Consider the following 21466-nt stretch of genomic DNA (forward strand, 5'->3'; position numbering starts at 1 on the left):
ATGCAAAAATGTTAAAATTAATCATCTATTCCATATTATTTTATAATAATTTGAAATTTATTGCTTAATTTATTTGCAAACTATTTGATAAGATACTGGCATATTCTCTCTCTCTTTTCTTCTTTTTTTAATTTTATACATTTCTTTATTGTCTGAATCTTTTACAATATCTGTTCATATTTACTATCATCTATTCTTACATAATAGTTTTATTTTTTTTTTTATTTATTTTTTTTTTTAAAGATTTTATTTATTTATTTATTTGACAGAGAGAGAGACAGCGAGAGAGGGAACACAAGCAGGGGGAGTGGGAGAGGGAGAAGCAGGCTTCCCGCAGAGCAGGGAGCCCGATGCGGGGCTCGATCCCAGGACCCTGGGATCATGAACTGAGCCGAAGGCAGACGCTTAACGACTGAGCCACCCAGGCGCCCCTACATAATAGTTTTATAATTTCTAAAAACTATGTGTGTACAGGGGAAAGGGAACAACAGACATTAAGGAGACAGGAGAAAAACATAATTAAGCTAAGTTTCGGTTTCTCAGTCACAGAACTACTGGCATTTTGGACCAAATAACTCTTTGTTTTTGGGCAGGGCTTTCCTATGCACTGTATGTAGAGTGTTTAGCAGCATCCCTGGCTTCTACCCACTAGATGCAGTAGCACATCCTCCCTATTCCCCACCAAATAATGACAATCAAAAATGTCTCCAGCCACTGCCACATTTTCCTGGGGGGTGGTGGGGAATGTCCCACATTCTACCCATCATCACAATGAGAATCACTGAATTAAGGAATCAAATATTCTGAGAGGCCTTCCCCTAGTTCCTCAACCAGAATTAGAATTCCCTGCACCTGACCCCATATGGTATCAATTATTAGTTGTTTCCTTGTTTGTCTCCAGTAGACTATGAATTGCACTGCACTCTTCAGTGCAGGTGTTTAAGCTGGTTAAATAGTCGTCTCTTGGACTGTGTTCCTCAGAGTGTAGACTGGGACCACCTTCATTAGCAGCACTTGATCCCAGCACACAGCAAGTGCTTAGCAATTGTTGAATGAATGCATGAATTTTATCATTTACTATAACAAATGTCCACTCTTTATTTTCACATTCCTCTGCATGAGGATCCTTTAAAAGTGTCACAGTGATTTCGTTTTTTTTTCAGGAACAAGCCACATTATAACACCATGGATTTTTTTATTCCAGGTTGACAGCTATGAGTCTTCGAAGACTTCCTTTAGCTTCTTCCTGTCCAAATTACTACTATTTTTTTAATAATTTTTTTAAGATTTTATTTATTTGTCAGAGAGAGAGCACAAGGTGGGGGGCAGCAGGCAGAGGGAGAGGGAGAAGCAGGCTCCCCACTGACAGGGAGCCCGACGCAGGACTTGATCCCAGGACACCGAGATCATGACCTGAGCTGAAAGCAGACACTCAACCATCGGAGCTACACAGGCATCCCCAAACTACTACCATTTTATCTGGGTGCCATTTCTTGGTACACTCAACCATCAACTCCTGATAGGAGGCCACAAACTGGAACTTGGATGCATGTTTTCCCACACACTGTGGTCTCTTCCAAACTGAAGACGTGATGATCAGTCACTGGAGCAGGTCTGAGTTAGCGATACAACAGCTTTAACAAAGCAGAGGGCCCAAAGCGAAGGAGCTTTAAATGTATGTATGTACTTTAAAAAACTCAACTACAACTTGAACTGATGTTTGGAGTCCATAAGTCTTCTCCCTGTTTCACAGGGTAAATCCCATCTTAGATGAATGGCCCAGTCAAGAATAGTATGATACACGTGACAGGATGAGTCAGAGGAGGTACCCTCATGGAGACATCACCATTCCAACTTACATGCTACATGATGTGTATTATGGGGGTGCCTGGGTGCTCAGTCATTTAAGCATCTGCCTTTGGCTCAGGTCATGATCCAAGAGTCCTGGGATCAAGCCCCATGTTGGGCTCCCTGCTCAGTGGGGAGCCTACTTCTTCCTCTCCCTTTGCTACTCTCTCTGCTTATGCTCTAAGGCTCGCTCTCTCTCTGTCAAATAAATAAATTAATTAATAAATAAATAAATTAATTAATTTAAAAAATCTTTATATGATGTGTATTCTGGAGGACTCTAATATTGCTATCAGGCTGAGTCTGGCCCTCTTCCCTCCTCAGTGCCACTCCTCTGCCACCACAACCAAGCCCTCTATTCCCCCTGGAGCCACATGGAACAGCCCCCATACTCTCCCTTGAATTGACTTTTAGATTCAGAGAGATAAAGATATTTGTAAAGCCAAATTTATAATTTTGCTCAAAGTAAAATATAGAGCCAAATATTCTAAATTCTTATTAAAAGAAGTAACACAAGTTGTGTAGTCTCAGTTCAGTTATTAAACTCTCTGTGAAATGTTTTCCTCATGTGAAAATACCAATTTTCATCTTTATTAAGTGAATTGGAAGCTATGATATATATGGAAGTATAAGGCCTTTAAATGATGAGTTGTTTGTATTTTACTATTTTTTTCCAGTGTACACAGCTAGTAGCAATTTAAAATATGGTGCTTTAAAATAATATGAATTCTAAAAAAATAAAATAAAATAAAATAAAATAATATGAATTCAAAATTAGTTTTACACTATATATAACAAATAATCTTGGAAAGTGAAATACTAATATAAGTATTGTTATAAGGTTATATGTTTAAATTTTCTAAAAAGGGAAAACATTTTGCTTAAAGAAAAGCTTGACTTTATTCAACATGCACTTACTCAATGGACTTATTACAGAATTGTTTTAGCTATTAAAGAAGAACCACTTAGATTTCTAGGTTTCCACACTAGATCATATTGATATCAAGTTTAAATTAAAGATGTATAATATAGTGTCAAAATTTTAATTTTTAAAGGCATTTATATGTAAAAACTTGATTTAATGATGTTTTTATACTATAGTCAAAAAAAGTGAGCTACCTAATGATTGAAAAGGGACAAAAATACAGATACTATCATCAGTATACTGTAAACCATTACTATAAATACAATCTCTAAGAATTTTAAAAACTTGCAAATTATTAGCCCTAAATAAAGCATCTGGACTATTGAGTGAACTTAGTTGAGTCGAATATAAAGGATCAATGCATTATTTGGAGAAAAGTTGAATGGTATTCTTACTTTAAGAAAATAATTTAAATGATCTAAGATATAAGTGCATGTTGCAGACCCAAACTGACCTTTAAAGCACACCTATCAGTAACTTTTACTCATTTTCATCCTTCATAAAGCCAACTGTTTTTATGACAACACAGTTGGCATTAGCTCAAAGGTATTAGTCTCTCTGTTGGGACACTGTGTTGACAACATTCTCCTGTTGCTTGTCCATTTGCTTTACTTGGCAAACCCCCAGATTAATTAAAAATATAGTAACAATAAAAATGAAATTGTATAATCATTTTCATAAAGTGATCTGAGAATAAATTAACAGGAGCCTAAAAAGAATGGCAGAATAAAAGTTCAGTATAATTTCAGTATATTTAAGTAATATTACTTTATGAAAATGAAGACTACTTTCAACTATGGCATCTGGTGCATTTGGAAATTGTTTCTTTCAATATTTCCTTCCATGTATAACCAGAGTCTTATGACTCAAAGCCACATGACTACTGTACTGGGTGATACATAAGAAAAAACAAAGAATTTCTATTAAGAAATTACATTGCACACGCTCCTCCAGAAATTATGAGTCTAAAATCTCAAATAATAGTACTTTGTACTTCTAGAGTATGATGAATATGGCTTACAAAAAGGCTTTAAAGTTGAGAAATTCAGTCATTCATTCATCAGTGCAGTGAGGCTTGCAAAATGCGTGGAGCTATTAATACAATGGTGATGCTTAAGGATTTCTATATCACAGCACACTAATATAAAGGTACTTAAAGCGAATATAACTTTTGTCAGAGTGCATTACATGTCATAATAGTGGTTTCACTTACTCATAAATTTTATCAGCTTTTACATTCTTAAACTATACATGAAATGACAAACTTATGACATTTAACCAGTGAAGGGTTATAGCATTGTTTGTCCAAAGATATTAAATAGCTTTATTTTATAATCTAATATTAAAAAATATTAATTAAAAATTCACTTTTAATCTGTAAAAGTGTATTTTTCTCTTCAATCAAGAGAAATTTAGATTAATAAAGTCATATATTTTAGATTTTTATTTATTTATTTATTTGAGAGAGAGAGAATGAGAGATAGAGAGCACGAGAGGGAAGAGGGTCAGAGGGAGAAGCAGACTCCCTGCTCAGCAGGGAGCCCGATGTGGGACTCGATCCTGGGACTCCAGGATCATGACCTGAGCCGAAGGCAGCCGCTTAACCAACTGAGCCACCCAGGCGCCCTAAAGTCATATATTTTAAAACAATTTGCAATGTCATTGCATATAATCTGCATGTCATTTGTATATCTACTTTTCTTCCCTGGTCAATTTTTATTACATGTAGATAAACATTTTAAAACACCACCACTGTCTGATTCTTAGGAAGATACAATAGAAACTTTCTAAATGTAGAGAAAAAGCAATCATCTATGGAAAATTCCATGTCAAAGATTACTCCCTCCTCCTTTAAAAGAATATGCTAGAGTATTAATGGTATATTAAATATTAAAGTGTAGGGGTGCCTGGGTGGCTTAGTCAGTTAAGCATCTGACTTGGTCTCAGCTCATGTATTGATCTCAGAGTTGTGAGTTCAAGCTCTACACTGGGCATGGAGCCTACTTAAAAAAAAAAAAATTAAAGCATATTAAAAATATGCTATATGGTCTCTATTTCTCATAAATATTGCATAAAATAGATATTTCATATATTTTCAAAAATAACTTTCCTTTTATACTTACACAATATGAGATTCCATGATAAAAGTATCATATGGCCCAGTGTCTATGATTAATTGACTGACGTAACACTTCTGAAACTCAGTTTAACATGTATAGACTTATATGGAAGATTTAATAGTTTGACAAGGAAAGTAAGAAAGTGCCTTAAAATTGAAAATAATAATAATGAAAATGATAATCATGTTAGATAACTAACATTTATAAGAACTTAAAATATACTAGGTATTTTTTTTTAAGATTTTATTTATTTGAGAGAGCAAGAGAGAGAGAGCACACAAGCAGGCAGAGGGGCAGAGGGAGAGGAAGAAACAGACTCACCACTGAGCAGGGAGCCCGATGCGGGCTCAATCCCAGGACCCCAGGATCATGACCTGAGCCAAAGGCAGACAACCACCCAACTGAGTCACTCAGGAGCCCCAAAATATACTAGTATTTTAAAGAAGTATTTGAAGAGACTAGATATATTTTATAATAGCTTAAATCAGTAATACATGGGAAATAACCATTCTAGCTTTTAAAGGGGTAAAAAATGAAAATAAAATACAGATAATAAATACAGCAAAAGGGAAGGAAGCAGTATAAAATGCAAAATTAGACAATAAAATTAGACATCTATCTTAGATATAAACTCACCTACTAAGAGAAAGTGTACTTTAGAATTAAAATAAGTATATTAGCTGGGGGATGGAATGCAAAGAAATATTAAGTGCTATGTTTGACAAACGTGAAATAGCATGACTTGAAGAAACTGAAAGCACAAATATGTTAAAGCAAACCAATTAAATTTATACAAATATAATGCAAAGCTTATGATATTTGTTTTATAAGGTTTAAGTATAAAGGGACAAATTATACAACTGCAAATTCTGCTTGTGTTTTGCTTTTTTTTTTTTTTTTTTTTAAGTAGGCTCACACCCAGTCTGGAGTCCAACACGGGACTTGAACTCACAACCCTGAGATCAAGACCTGAGCTGACATCAAGAGTTGGAAACTTAACCAACTGAGCCACCCAGGTACCCCTGTGTTTTGCTTTTAACATTAGGGATTTTCTGAGTATAAGTCGACTAGATATTAAATAAACTAATGATAAAAACAAAACAAAAACAATGCCCTCCAACCAAAGCAAATAACAACCAAAAAATCCAAATCTCCTGAAATACAACAAAGTCTCTAAGATACTACTTAAGAAAAAAATAAGGTAAATACATATCCAATATATCCAAGATCAAAGAAAATAAGAAAAATCAACTGAAACCTGAGCAAGGTCAGATGAAATATACAATGTTAAAGATACACTTGTTCTGTAGGCAAATGCAAACTGCGAGTTGGGAACTACGCTTTGTGCTTTCAAAACAAAATGGTATTGTATACCAGAAATGATACCCAAAGGGTAAATATAAAGACTTTTTGTCTTATTGTTTAAATTTCTTTAAAAATAATTTACTTTTAAAGAAATAATAAAAACAATAACTTGTGTGTTTAAACATATTTAGTGGTAAAATGTATGACATACATAGTACAAAACCAGAAGGGGAGAACATTAAATGTAATGTAAGAATCTCAAGTAATATAATATGGTTTACAAGCAGACTGATAAATTACAGAGGTATATGATAAATCCTATAACTACTTAAATAACATAAAAAAGTTTGGTTTAGTCAACAAAGGAGATAATAGGGGATAATAAAATTATTCAATTAATCCAAAAGTAGGCAATAAAAGGAGAAAAGGACAAAAAAAAAAGGGACAAATAAAAGAAATAAAAAGACACAAGATATAAACCTAAAATATCTGAAACAACTTTGATAAAGAAGAACAAAGTTAAAGGACTTATACTACCTTACATTAAACATTATTATAAAGTTACAGTTATCAATAGAGTGTACTATTGGGATCCAGATAGATGAATAAATCAATAGAACAGCTTAGAGAGTCTAGAAATATACACATGCATATATAAGCAGTTGATTTTTGATAAAGGTACAACTGGCAAAAATTCAGTGGATAAAAAAAATCTTTTCAACAAACAGTACCAGAATAAATAGATATGTATATGCTTAAAAAAAAAAAAAAAAAAATCTTCCACCAATATGGCAAAACAAAAAAAAAATAATCTGAAAATGGATTAGAGCTCTAAATGTAAAGCCAAAACCAGAAAAATTTTAGAAGGAATCATAGGGGGAAAAAAAATCTTTGTGACCTTGGCAAAAATTAGGTCCAACCCCAAAAGCATGATCCATAAAAGAAAAAAAAACAAAAATAGTTAATCAAAATTAAGATTTCAGGACCTTCAAAAAGCATTGTTAAGAGAATGAAAATAACAGTCACAGAAAGGGAGATTTATAATATATCTAAAAAAAACTTCTATCCAGAATATATAATGACCCCTCAAAACTTAATAGGAGGACAAACAAAAAAACCATGAAAACTATGGACAGAGGAGGGGGAAAATATGGCAGAGGAGTAGGGGACCCTAATCCAACCAGTCCCCGGAATTGAGCTGGATATCTACCAGACCACTCTGAACACCCACGAAATTAGCCTGAGATGTAAGAAGATAGAGCTGGATCACTACAAACAGAATATCGCAGGCGGTTGGTTCCAAGGTTGGAAGTGGGGAGCCATGATTCCTCAGTCAAATAATGGAGGATAAATGGCAGCGGGAGGGATCCTGGCTGTGGGGATCCTACACCACCGGTGAGTGACGGCCTCCCATGCTGGGGACAGGGGACAGACTCGCAGACCAGTGGGGAATGGACTTTAGGGCAGCCCCCAGAACGGAAACTGCAGTGGCGGGGCCCTGCGTGCAAACTGGGGGTGGTTAGCAGTTTTAGAGGCACAAAAGGCAGAGACTTGCCCTGACCTGGAGGCGAGGACTGGGAGCCCTGCTGAGGTGTGCACAACCCAGGATGCCACAGTTTATGCAGCACAGACAGAAATGGAGATAGTGTGGCCTGGAGAGCTCACTGAAGAACAGACTGCAATCTCTCTGCTCTGAGGCAGAGGGTGGGAAATGGTCTCTTCTGCTCTGACTCTTGGAAGAGATGCAGAAAGCCACCAAGGAAAGCCGCCAGAGAACAAAAGCCCCCCAAAAACGGTTTTCACTGAGCCCATCCCATGCCACGGGGGCAGGGCGACTCTGCCCAAAGAGGGTTGCCTGAGTAACAGCAGGGCAGGCCCCTCTCCCAGAAGACAGGCTGGGAGAAAAAGAGGCCAGCAACCCTAAGGTCCTTAGAAAACAGGTGCATCTTGCTTGGGTTATGATCAATAATTTGGACTCTATACATTCCCTTGACCAACCCTCAACAGAATGATTAGGAGGAGGAACCCGCAAAATAGGAAAGACTCAGAGATTATGACTTATGCTGCAGATTTACAAATGGATTCAGATATAACCAAGATGTCAGAGATGGAATTCAGGCTAGCAATTTTGAAGACAATAGCTAGAATGGAGAAATCAATTAATGGCAACAGAGAGTCTCTAAGGGCAGAAATGAAAGCTGAATTGGCAGAATTTAAAAATGCTATCAATGAGATCCAATCTAATCTAGATAATCTAACAGCTAGGATAAACGAGGCAGAAGAACGAATTAGTGACTTGGAAGACCATTTAATAGATAAAAAGGGAAAAGAGGAGGCCAAGAAAAAACAACTCAATCCATGAAAATAGAATCAGAGAAATAAGTGACACCATGAAACGTTCCAATGTCAGAATTATTGAATCCCTAAGGGGGTGGAGAGAGAGAGAGGATAAGAAGATGTATTTGAGCATATCATAGCTGAGAACTTCCCTAATCTGGGCAATGAAACAAACATTCATGTCCTAGAGGCAGAGAGGACCACTCCCAAGATCAAGGAAAACAGGCCAACACCCCAGCATGTAATAGTAAAACTTGCAAATCTTAGAACCAAGGAAACCATCTTAAGGGCTGTTAGGGGCAAGAGATTCCATACGTACAGAGGAAGGAATATCAGAATAATGTCAGACCTATCCACAGAGACCTGGCAAGCCAGAAAGGCCTGGCAAGACATATTCAGGGTACTAAATGAGAAGAACATGCAGCCAAGAATACTTTATCTGGCAAGGCTGTCATTTAGAATGGATGGAGACATGCAGAGTTTCCAAGACCGGCAGAAACTGAAAGAATATGTGACCACTAAGTCGGCCCTGCAAGAAATATTAAGGGGGGTTCTATAAAAGGAGAAAGACCCCAAGAGTGATCTACAACAGAAATTTACAGGGACAATCTATAAAAACAACATCTTCACAGGCAACATGATGACAATTAATTCATATCTTTCAATAATCACTCTTGGGGCACCTGGGTGGCTCAGTCGTTAAGTGTCTGCCTTCGGCTCAGGTCATGATCCCAGGGTCCTGGGATCGAGCCCCACATCAGGCTCCCTGCTCCACGGAGAGCCTGCTTCTCCCTCTCCCACCCACCCTGCTTCTGTTCCCTCTCTCACTGTGTCTCTCTGTCAAATAAATAAATAAAATCTTTAAAAAAATAATAATCACTCTCAATGTGAATGGCCTAAACATTCCCATAAAATGGCACAGGGTTACAGATTGGATAAAAAGACAGGACCCATCCATATGCTGTCTACAAGAGACTCGTTGTGAACCTAAAGATACATCCAGACTGAAATTGAAGGGATGGAGATCCATCTTCCATGCCAATGGACCTCAAAAGAAAGCTGGGGTAGCAATTCTTATATCAGACAAATTAGATTTTAAACTAAAGACTGTAGTTAGAGACACCAAAGGACATTATATCATTCTTAAAGGGTCTATCCAACAAGAGGATCTAACAATTGTAAATATCTATGCCCCCAACATGGGAGCAGCCATCTACATAAGCCAACTGTTAACCAAAATAAAGAGTCATATTGATAACAGTACATTAATTGTAGGAGACCTCAATACTCCACTCTCAGCAATGGACAGATCATCTAAGCAGAAAATCAACAAGGAAACAAGAGCTTTGAATGATACATTGGACCAGATGGACCTCATAGATATTTACAGAACATTCCACCCTAAAACAACAGAACACTCATTCTTCTCGAGCACACATGGAACTTTCTCCAGAATAGATCATATACTGGGTCACAAATCAGGTCTCAACCAATACCAAAAGCTTGAGATTATCCCCTGCATATTCTCAGACCACAATGCTCTAAAACTGGAACTCAATCACAAGAAAAAATTTGGCAGAAATTCAAACACTTGAAAGCTAAAGACCACTCTGCTCAAGAATGTTTGGGTCAACCACGAAGTCAAAGAAGAACTTAAACAATTCACGGAAATCAATGAGAATGAAAACACATCAGTCCAAAACCTATGAGATACTGCAAAGGCGGTCCTAAGGGGGAAATACATAGCCATCCAAGCCTCACTCAAAAATATAGAAAAATCCCGAATTCACCAACTAACTCTACACCTTAAAGAACTAGAGAAAAAGCAACAAATGAGGCCTAAGCCATGCACTAGAAGAGACATAATTAAAATTAGAGCAGAAATCAATGAATTAGAAACCAGAAACACAGTAGATCAGATCAATGAAACTAGAAGTTGGTTCTTTGGAAGAATTAATAAGATCGATAAACCACTGGCCAGACTTATCCAAAAGAAAAGAGAAAGGAACCAACTTAATAAAATTATGAATGAAAGGGGAGAGATCATGACTAACACCAAGGAAATAGAAACAATTATTAGAAATTATTATCAACAACTATATGCCAATAAACTGAGCAATCTGGATGAAATGAAGGCCTTCCTGGAAACCTATAAGCTGCCAAGACTGAAACAGGAAGAAATCGACAACCTGAATAGGCCAATAACCAGTAACGAGATTGAAGCAGTGATCAAAAACCTCCCAAAAAAACAAGAGTCCAGGGCCTGATGGATTCCCTGGGGAATTCTACCAAACATTCAAAGAAGAAATAATACCTATTCTACTGAAGCTATTTCAAAAAATAGAAACAGAAGGAAAACTTCCAAACTCATTCTATGAGGCCAGCATTACCTTAATCCCCAAACCAGGCAAAGACCACAACAAAAAGGAGAATTTCAGACCGATATCCGTGATGAATATGGATTCAAAAATCCTCAACAAAATCCTAGCTAATAGGATCCAACAATACATTAAAAGGATCATCCGCCACGACCAAGTGGGATTTATCCCCGGGATGCAAGAGTGGTTCAACATTCGCAAATCAATCAGTGTGATAGAACACATTAATAAGAGGAGGGAGAAGAACCATATGGTTCTCTCATTTGATGCACAAAAAGCATTTGACAAAATACAACATCCTTTCCTGATTAAAACTCTCCAGAGTATAGGGATAGAGGGAACATTCCTCAAGTTCATAAAATCCATCTATGAAAAACCCACAGTGAATATCATCCTCAATGGGGAAAAGCTGAGAGCTTTTCCCTTAAGATCAGGAACACATAAAGGATGCCCACTCTCACCACTATTGTTCAACATAGTACTAGAAGTCCTAGCAACAGCAATCAGACAACAAAAAGAAATAAAAGGTATTCAGATTGGCAAAGAAGTCAAACTCTCTCTTTTCGCAGACGACATGATACTTTATGTGGAAAACCCAAAAGACTCCACCCCCAAATTACTAGAACTCATCCAGCAATTCAGTAATGTGGCAGGATACAAAATCAATGCACAAAATCAGTTGCTTTCTTATACACTAACAACGCAACTGTAGAAAGAGAAATTAGAGAAACGATTCCATTTACAATAGCACCAAAAACCATAAGATACCTTGGAATAAACCTAACCAAAGAGGTAAAGGATCTATACTCTAGGAACTACAAAACACTCATGAAAGAAATTGAAGAGGACACAAAAAGATGGAAAAATATTCCATGCTCATGGATCAGAAGAATAAACATTGTTAAAATGTCTATGCTACCCAGAGCAATCTATACCTTCAATGCCATCCCGATCAAAATTCCAATGACATCTTTCAAAGTGCTGGAACAAACAATCCTAAAATTTGTATGAAGTCAGAAAAGACCCCGAATAGCCAAGGAGATGTTGAAAAAGCAAAACAAAGCTGGCGGCATCACGTTGCCCGATTTCAAACTATATTACAAAGGTGTGATCACCAAGACAGCATGGTACTGGCACAAAAACAGACATATAGACCAATGGAACAGAATAGAGAACCCAGATATGGACCCTCAACTCTATGGTCAAATAATCTTTGACAAAGCAGGAAAAAACATGCAATGGAAAAAAGATAGTCTCTTCAATAAATGGTGCTGGGAAAATTGGACAGCCACATGCAGAAGAATGAAACTCGACCATTCTCTAACACCATTCACAAAGATAAACTCAAAATGGATGAAAGACCTCAATGTGAGACAGGAATCCATCAAAATCTTAGAGGAGAACATAGGCAGTAACCTCTTTAACATCGGCCACAGCAACTTCTTTCAAGATACATCTCCAAAAGTTAGTGAAACAAAACAAAAATGAACTTTTGGGACTTCATCAAGATAAAAAGCTTCTGCACAGCAAAGGAAACAATCAACAAAACAAAGAAGCAACCCACAGAATGGGCAAAGATATTTGCAAATGACACTACTGATAAAGGGCTGGTATCCAAGATCTATAAAGAACTTCTCAAACTCAACACCCAAAAAACAAATAATCAAGTCAAAATGTGGGCAGAAGATATGAAAAGACACTTCCCTGAAGAAGATATACAAATGGCTAACAGACACATGAAAAAATGTTCATCATCATTAGCCACCAGGGAAATTCAAATCAAAACCACATTGAGATATCACCTTACACCAGTTAGAATGGCAAAAATGGACAGGGAAAGAAACAACAAATGTTGGAGAGGTTGTGGAGAAAGGGGAACCCTCTTACACTGTTGGTGGGAATGCAAGTTGGTACAGCCACTTTGGAAAACAGTGTGGAGGTGCCTCAAAAATTTAAAAAAAAAGCTACCCTATGAGCCAGCAATTGCACTACTGGGTATTTACCACAAAGACACAGATGTAGTGAAAAGAAGGGCCATATGCATCCCAATGTTCATAGCAGCAATGTCCGCAATAGCCAAACTGTGGAAAGAACCGAGATGCCCTTCAACAGATGAATGGATAAAGAAGCTGTGGTCCATATATACAATGGAATATTACTCAGCCATCAGAAAGGATGAATACCCAACTTTTACATCAACATGGATGGGACTGGAGGAGATTATGCTAAGTGAAATAAGCCAAGCACAGAAAGTCAATTATCATATGGTTTCACTTATTTGTGGAACATAAGGAATAACATGGAGGACATTAGGAGAAGGAAAGGAAAAATGGGGAGGGGGAATTGGAGAGAGAGATGAACCATGAGAGACTATGGACTCTGAGAAACAAAACAGGGTTTTAGAGAGGAGGGTGGAGGGAGGATTGGTTAGCCCAGTGATGGGTATTAAGGAGGGCACGTACTGCATGGAGCACTGGGTGTTATACGAAAACAATGGATCGTGGATCACCACATCAAAAACCAATGATGTAGGGGCGCCTGGGTGGCTCAGTTGTTAAGCGTCTGCCTTCGGCTCAGGTCATGATCCCAGGGTCCTGGGTTCGAGCCCCGCATCGGGCTCCCCACTCGGCGGGAAGCCTGCTTCTCCCTCTCCCACTCCCCCTGCTTGTGTTCCCTCTCTCGCTGTGTCTCTCTCTGTCAAATAAATAAATAAAATCTTAAAAACAAAACAAAACAAAAAAAACAATGATGTATTTTATGGTGACTAACATAACATAATAAAATTAAAAAAAAAAAAAAGAAGAGCAAAGTGGAAGGACTGCTCTACCAGATATCAAGTCTTATTATAAAGCCATAATAAATAGTAGTGCATAGGATTAGGAGGATATAAACAAACAGTCAATAAAACAGAATGAAGTGCTCCATAGAACATACACATGTTCACTCAGAGGTAATATTTTATGAAAATCACTAATATATGATGAATAGATAAACAGCCAACAGAGATGCTGAAATTGGTCAGTTGTATGGAAAAAACAAACTATAACACTTAACCCATAATTATACATAAAAAAAATTCTTTTGAGATAAAGCTAAAAAATGAGGTGTGAAAAGCAAAACTTTAAATATTTTAGAAACAAATATGAGGGAATACATATATGCCAGGGGGTTAGGAATATATTTCTTAAATAAAACACAAGGGTATGACTTTGGTTTCTGGTTCCACAGAAAAGAACTTGGAATTGCCACTCTTTCTAACAACAAGTAGAAAGCTGAAAAAAATGAAAAAAGAAAAATCAGCATCTCTTCTTAGATCCCTAGAAAGAAGTGAAATCACAGGGTAAACTGTTGCTCCCAAAACTGGAGGGAAAAAAAAATAGATGAATACAGAGAATCACAATATACTAGAATAGAACGGCTGGAACCAGTGGTGAATTAGGAAAACCTGAACTATAACTGATGATTTGCTGGAGGCTCAGTGTGGACAAGTCTGAGAATTAAAAACTATAGGGGGAATCCAGAGTTAAGCCTCATACTTCTGTACGTTTAACCCCCAGGAATGTGTCCAGAAGTAACAGAGAAAACAAAGTCTCCAAATGCTTCTGTCAGGGGAGGGGAAAGGAAACCATTTTGAAATATCAAAGCACTCTGTTCTTAACAAGGTCCCCCCTCAGAAAAAAAAGTAGTTAACCAGATCCTAACCTGCTTGGGATTTATCAAAGTCTAACTGACCTGAAGAGAAATATACCACTCTAGCTAGCTTTAGCCTTCTAAATGGGGAAAAGAAAATATCCAACTCCAGCCTGCCCTAGCCATCCTATCCCACCCTAAGGGGGAGAAAAATCTGAAAAACAGTTGCAAAGTGCACAATTCAGAGGTATAGGCTCACTAAAAGACTGAAATGTAGTTATATGACCATTGAATGCTTTCCCTTCCTGCATATCTCACCACTATATTACTAAAGGCCTATTTACAGCAGTTCCTTTTACCCCGTACACCATATTTGTCTATAAGAAGAAGGAAAAGAAAAAAAAAAAAAAAACAGTTACAAGGCACACTAATGGACAAATAAAACACAGTTTGAAGAGACATAGCAAGCATCAGAACCAGACATGGTAGGGATGATGGAATTATCAGACCAAGAATTTAAAACAATTTAAAAACAGACATGCAAACAAACTTAAAAAGGAGTGAAGGGGTGCCTGACTGATTTACTTGGTAGAGCATGCAACTCTTGATCTCAGGGTCATGAGTTCAAGCTTTACACTAGGTATAGAGCTTACTTAAATAATAATAATTAAAAAATAATTTAAAGCAACTATAATTAATATAATAAAAGCTCTAATTGATAAAGTAGACAACATGCAGGAATAGATGGGCAAGGTAAGCAGAGAGATGGAAATCCTAAGAAAGAACCAAAAAGAAATACCAGAGATCAAAAACACTATATCAGAAATGACTAATGCCTTTTTTTTTAAGATTTGATTTATTTATTTGAGAGTGAGTAAGCACGAGCAGGGGAGAGGCACAGAGAGAGAGGGAGAAGCAGACTCCTCGCTGAGTGGGGAGCCCAACACAAGGCTCAATCCCAGGACCCGGAGATCATAACCTGAGCCTAAGGCAGAGTTTAACAGGTTGAGCCACCCAGGTGCCCCATGAATGCCTTTCATAGACATATTAGTAGACTAGACAAAGCTGAGCAGAGAGTTTCTGAGCTTAAGGATATCTCAACAGAAATCTTCAAAACTGAAAAGCAAAGAAAACAGGACCCCCCCCCCCAAAAAAATCCAAGAATTCTGGACAATTACCAAAGCGTACCCTATGTATACTGGGAGTATCAGAAGTAGAAGAGAGAAAGGAATTGAAGAAATATTTGAAACAATAAAATTAATGTAAGACACCAAACTTCAGATCTAGCAAGCTCTGAGAATATCAACCAAGATAAATGCCCAAAAAACTACAAGCAAACAGAATTTTCAACTGCAGAAAATCAAAGATAAAAAAAAGATCTTGAAAGAAAATGGAATGACAGGGGGAAATTTACCTATAGAGAAACAAAGATAAGAATTACATATGATTTCTCCTCAGAGCCATCAAGCAAGACGAGTGCAGTAAAATATGTAAAATATTGAGAAGAAAGAAAAAAGCACCTTAAAATTCTGTATCTTGAAAAATTATCCATTAGAAGTGAAGGAGAAATAAGACTTTCATAGAGAAATTTATTTATTTATATAAATTAAAAAATTTATTGAAATATATTTATATAACTTGTAAGAAATGTTAAAAAAGTTCTTTTTTAGAGAGAAAAAAATATTATAGGTCAGACACTTGGATCTACATTAAAAAAAAAAAAGAAGACCATCAAAGGAGGAATAAATAAAGGTAAAAGAAAAACTTTTATTTTTCTTAATTGACCTAAAAGATAAAACTTTATTCAAAATAGTGATAGCTATGGTGTATTCCATTATGCATGCTTATGTATATATCATATAATTATGTACACATATCTATATATTATATACACACATACATATTTTTATATATATTTATATGTTATATAAAACAAAATAAGCGACAGTAATGATACAAGGCACAGGAGGGAGAAATTTAGATTATTTTGTTATTATAAGGTCCTCACACTATCCATCAAATTGTATAGTGTTTTTTGAAATAGAGTTAGATTAGCTGTAAATGTAGATTTCAAAAGCAAAAAAAAAGTATAACTGGAATGCCAACAAATGAGTGAAAATGGAATCATAAAATGCTCAATTGAAATCACAAATGACGGTATATGAGTGGAAGACAAAAATAGGAACAAAAACAAGGGCAACAAACAGAAAACAATGAATATGATAGATATTAATCCAACTACATCAATAATCACTTTGAATGTCAATGGTTTAAAGGCATCAACTAAAAGAGATTTTCAGATTGGATCACAAAGGAAGACGCAAGTATTTGTTGTCTACAAAAAAACCCACTTTAACTAAAATGAAACATTAGAAATAAATAAGTGGAGGAAATACGCCATTCTAACACCAAAAGAAAGCAAGAGTAGCTATATTAATTTCAGACAGAGCAGACTTTATTTATTTTTTTAAAGATTATTTATTTGAGAGAGAGAGTGAGAGAGCACAAGCATGAGCAGAGGCAGAGGTAAAGGGAGAAGCAGATTCCCTGCTGAGCAGGAAGCCCGATGTGGGGCTCAATCCCAGGACCCTGGGATCACGACCTGACCCCAAGGCAGAGGCTTAACCGACTGAGCCACCCAGGCGCCCATGGAGCAGACTTTAAAGTAAGGAAAATTATCAGGGATAAAGAAGAGCATTGCATGATGATAAAATGACCAATTCTCCCAGTAGATATAACAATCCTTAATATGTATATGCCTAATGACAGAGCATAAAACTTTGAGGCAAAAACTAATCGAACTGAAAAGAGAAATAGATAAATCCACTAGCATAGTTGGACCCTTCAACACCTTTCTATCAGAAATGGACAGATCCTGCAGACACAAAACCAGGAAGAACAGAGTTGAACTCAACACCATCAGTCAACTGGATATAATCAACATCTACAAAGTACTTCAACCAACAACGGTGGAATATGCGTACTTTTCAAGTTCACTGAAATAGTCACCAAAAAAATGCACATTGTGGGACATGAACAAATCTTAACAAATTAAAAAAAATAGAAATCATACAATGTCCATCTCAGAACACAACAAAATTAAACTAGAAATCAGTAACAGAAAGTTAACCAGAAAATCCCCAAATATGTGAAGATTAAACAACACACTTCTACATAACACGTGGGTCAAATAAATCATAAGAGAAATTAAAAGAAATATTTTGAACTAAATGAAAATGAAAACACAATTTATCAAAACTTATTGTATGAAGCAAAAGCAGTGGAGGGTATTATGCTGAGCGAAATAAGTCTATCAGAGAAAGACATGTATCATATGACCTCACTGATATGAGGAATTCTTAATCTCAGGAAACAACCTGAGGGTTGCTGGAGTGGTGGGGGGTGGGAGGGATGGGTGGCTGGGTGATAGACACTGGGGAGGGTATGTGCTATGGTGAGCGCTGTGAATTGTGTAAGACCGTTGAATCACAGAACTGTACCTCTGAAACAAATAATATATGTTAAAAAAAAAAAGAAGAAGAAGAAGAAAAAGATAGCAGGAAGGGAAAAATGAAGGGGGGGGAATGGAGGGGGAGACGAACCATGAGAGACTGTGGACTCTGAGAAACAAACTGAGGGTTCTAGAGGGGAGGGGGTGGGGGGATGGGTTTGCCTGGTGATGGGTACTAAAGAGGGCACGTACTGAATGGAGCACTGGGTGTTATACGCAAACAAGGAATCATGGAACACTACATCTAAAACTAATGATGTAATGTATGGTGATTAACATAACAATTAAAAAAAAGCAGTATGTAGAGGGGAAATTGATAAAATTGAATGCATATATTAGAAAAGAATATATAAAATCAATCATCTTAGCTTCCATTTTTGAAAACTAGAAAAATTAGAATAAATTAAACCCAAAATAAGCAGAAGAAAATTAATAAGAATGAGAGGAAATGTCAATAAAATTGAAAACAGAGAATCTATACAGAAAATCAATAAAACTAAAAGCTGGTTCTCTGAAAAGTAAAATCAATAAATCTCTGTCAAACTAACTTAAAAAAAAGAGAGAGGACAAAAATTACTAATATCAGAAATGAAATAGGGGAGATCACTACACATCTGGTGTAAATTGAAAGGAAAAAAAAGAATACTATGGACAACTTTATGTCACAAAATTTGATAACCTAGATGAATGGACCAATTCCTTCAAAGACACAACTTGCCAAATGCACACAAGAAGAAATAGAGAATCTGAATGGGCCTGTATTTATTAAATAAATTGAATAAATAATTAATAACCTTCAAAACCAGAAAGCACCAGGCAAAAATTGAATTACTCGTGAATTATATTAAACATTTATGGAATAAATTATTACCAAGTCTCTATACTCTTTTTTAGGAGATGGAAGCAGAGGGAATGCTTGCTAACTCATTCTGAAGCAAACATCACCCTAATTCCCAATCCAAACAGAGGCATTTCAAGGAAAAAAACAAAAACAAAAACTACAGATGAGTATCTCACACAAACACAGATGCAAAAATTCTCAAGGGAATAACAAATTGAATTCACTATATAAAAAAGAATTGCATACCATTACCAAGTGGGATTTTTCCAGGTATTCAAGGCCTGTTCAACATTTAAAAATCAATTAATGTAATTCATCACATCCACAAACTAAAGAAGAAAAACCTCATGATCATATCGACACATGCAGATAACGCATCTAAAAAATAAATCCAACATCTATTCATAACAAAAACCCTCAGGAAACTAAAGATAGAGTAGAAGGTCCTCAACTTGATAAAGAATATCTGCAAAAAACCTGTAGCTAACATCATACTTAGTGGTGAGAAAATAAAAGCCTTCCCACTAAGATAAGGAACAAGGCAAGAATATCCTTTCTGATGACTCCTGTTCAACATCATACTGTAAATCCTTGCTAATGGAATCAGACAAAAAAAGAAATGAAAATCATACAGTTTGGAAAGGAAGAAAAACTGTCTTTTGTTCACAGATGGCATGATCATCTATGTAGGAAATATTTAAAACCTGGCAAAGAAACTCCTGGAACTAATAAGGGCATATAGCAAGGTTGCAGAATACAAGGTTATTATACAAAAGTCAATCACTTTCTTATATATCAGCAATTAACACATGGAATTTGAAATTAAAAACACAATATCATTTACATTAGCACCTCCCAAAATGAAACAGTTTAGTATAAATCTAAAAATATATGTACAAAATCTATATGAGAACTATAAAACTTAGTCAAAAAAAAAAACACTAAATGAATGGACAGATATTCCATGTCTGTAGACAGAAAGAATCCGTATGTTCGAGATGTCAATTCTTCCCCCTTGATTTATAGATCCAATGCAATTTCAATAAATATTCTAGCAAGATATTAGTTCCAGGGGTTTCTTTGCCAGGTTTCTTTTGCCAGTTTGTAGCAACAAACTGATTTTTTTTAAATGTTTATGGAGAGAAAAAAGACCCAGGATAGCCAACATAAAATCAGGGAACAACAAAATTGGAAGACTGACACTATCCCATATTTTTTTAAGTTTTATTTTTAAGTAATTTCTACACCCAACATGGGCTTGAACCCATAACCCTGAGTTCAAGAGTCACATGCCCTTCTGACTGAGCCAGCCAGGAGACCCTGACACTATTCCATTTGAAAAGTTACTATAAATCTCAGTGTCAGGACAGTATGGGAACGGTGAAAGAATAAACAAAACAATGGAATAGAATGTAGAGACTGAAAACAGACCCACATAAATATAGTCAACTGATCTTTGACAAAGGGATGAGGGAAATACAATATAACAAAAATAGTGTCTTCAACAAATAGCACTGAACAACTAGATTATCTGTATGCAAAAAACATAGACAATATGTCCTTCACTCAGATTACCTCAAACTGATCACACACATAAATGTAAAATGAAAAAATATACAGCTTTTACAAGAGGACATAACTTGACTATCTGTTAATAACATTTTAGATACAACATGAAAGATAGTATTCATGAAAGAAATAATTGATAAGATGGACCTCATTAAAATTAAAAATGTCTGCTCTGCAAAAGACTGTCAAGAGAATAAAAAGACAAGCCACAGAGAATATTTGTAAAACATGCATGTAATATAGGACTGTTTTCCAAAACACACACAAAAAAAAGTTTAAAAAACTGTTAAAACTCAAAAATAAGAAAACAACCTTATTTAAAAATGAGACAAAGACTTTAAAAGACATCTCACCAGAGATGATATACAGATGACAGACAAGCAAATGAAAAGATACTCCACATCATATGTCATCAGGGAAATGCAAATTCAAACAACAATGAGATATCACTACAACCTATTCAAATGGCCCAAATCCACAGTACTGACAAAACCAAATGCTGGAGAGGATGTGCAGCAACAGGAACTCTCATTCACCGCCAGTGGGAATAACAAAATGGTACAGGGACTTTGGAAGCCAGTTTCTTACAAAAGTAAACATACTCTTACTGTATGATCCAGAAATCATTCTCCTTGGTATTTGCCAAGAGGCGATGAAAACTTATATCTAAACAAAAACTTGCACATGAATGTTTATAACAGCTTTATTCATAAGTAATGAAAGCAACCATGATGTCTTTCAGTAGGTGAATATATAAATAAACTGGACATACAGATAATGGAATATTACTTGGTGCTAAAAAGAAATGAGCCACCGCCCATGAAAAGACATAAAGGAGACTCAAATGCCTATTAGTAAATGACATAAACCAATCTGAAAAGCTACATACTATATGATTCCAGCTGTATAACTTTCTGGAAAAGGCAAAACTATGAAGATGGTAGAAATATCAGTGGTTTCCAGGATTTAGGTGGGAGGAGGGGATGAATAGGGGCAATGCTC

Source organism: Neomonachus schauinslandi, chromosome 8, assembly GCF_002201575.2.
Source record: "Neomonachus schauinslandi chromosome 8, ASM220157v2, whole genome shotgun sequence".
Classification (NCBI taxonomy): Eukaryota; Metazoa; Chordata; class Mammalia; order Carnivora; family Phocidae; genus Neomonachus; species Neomonachus schauinslandi.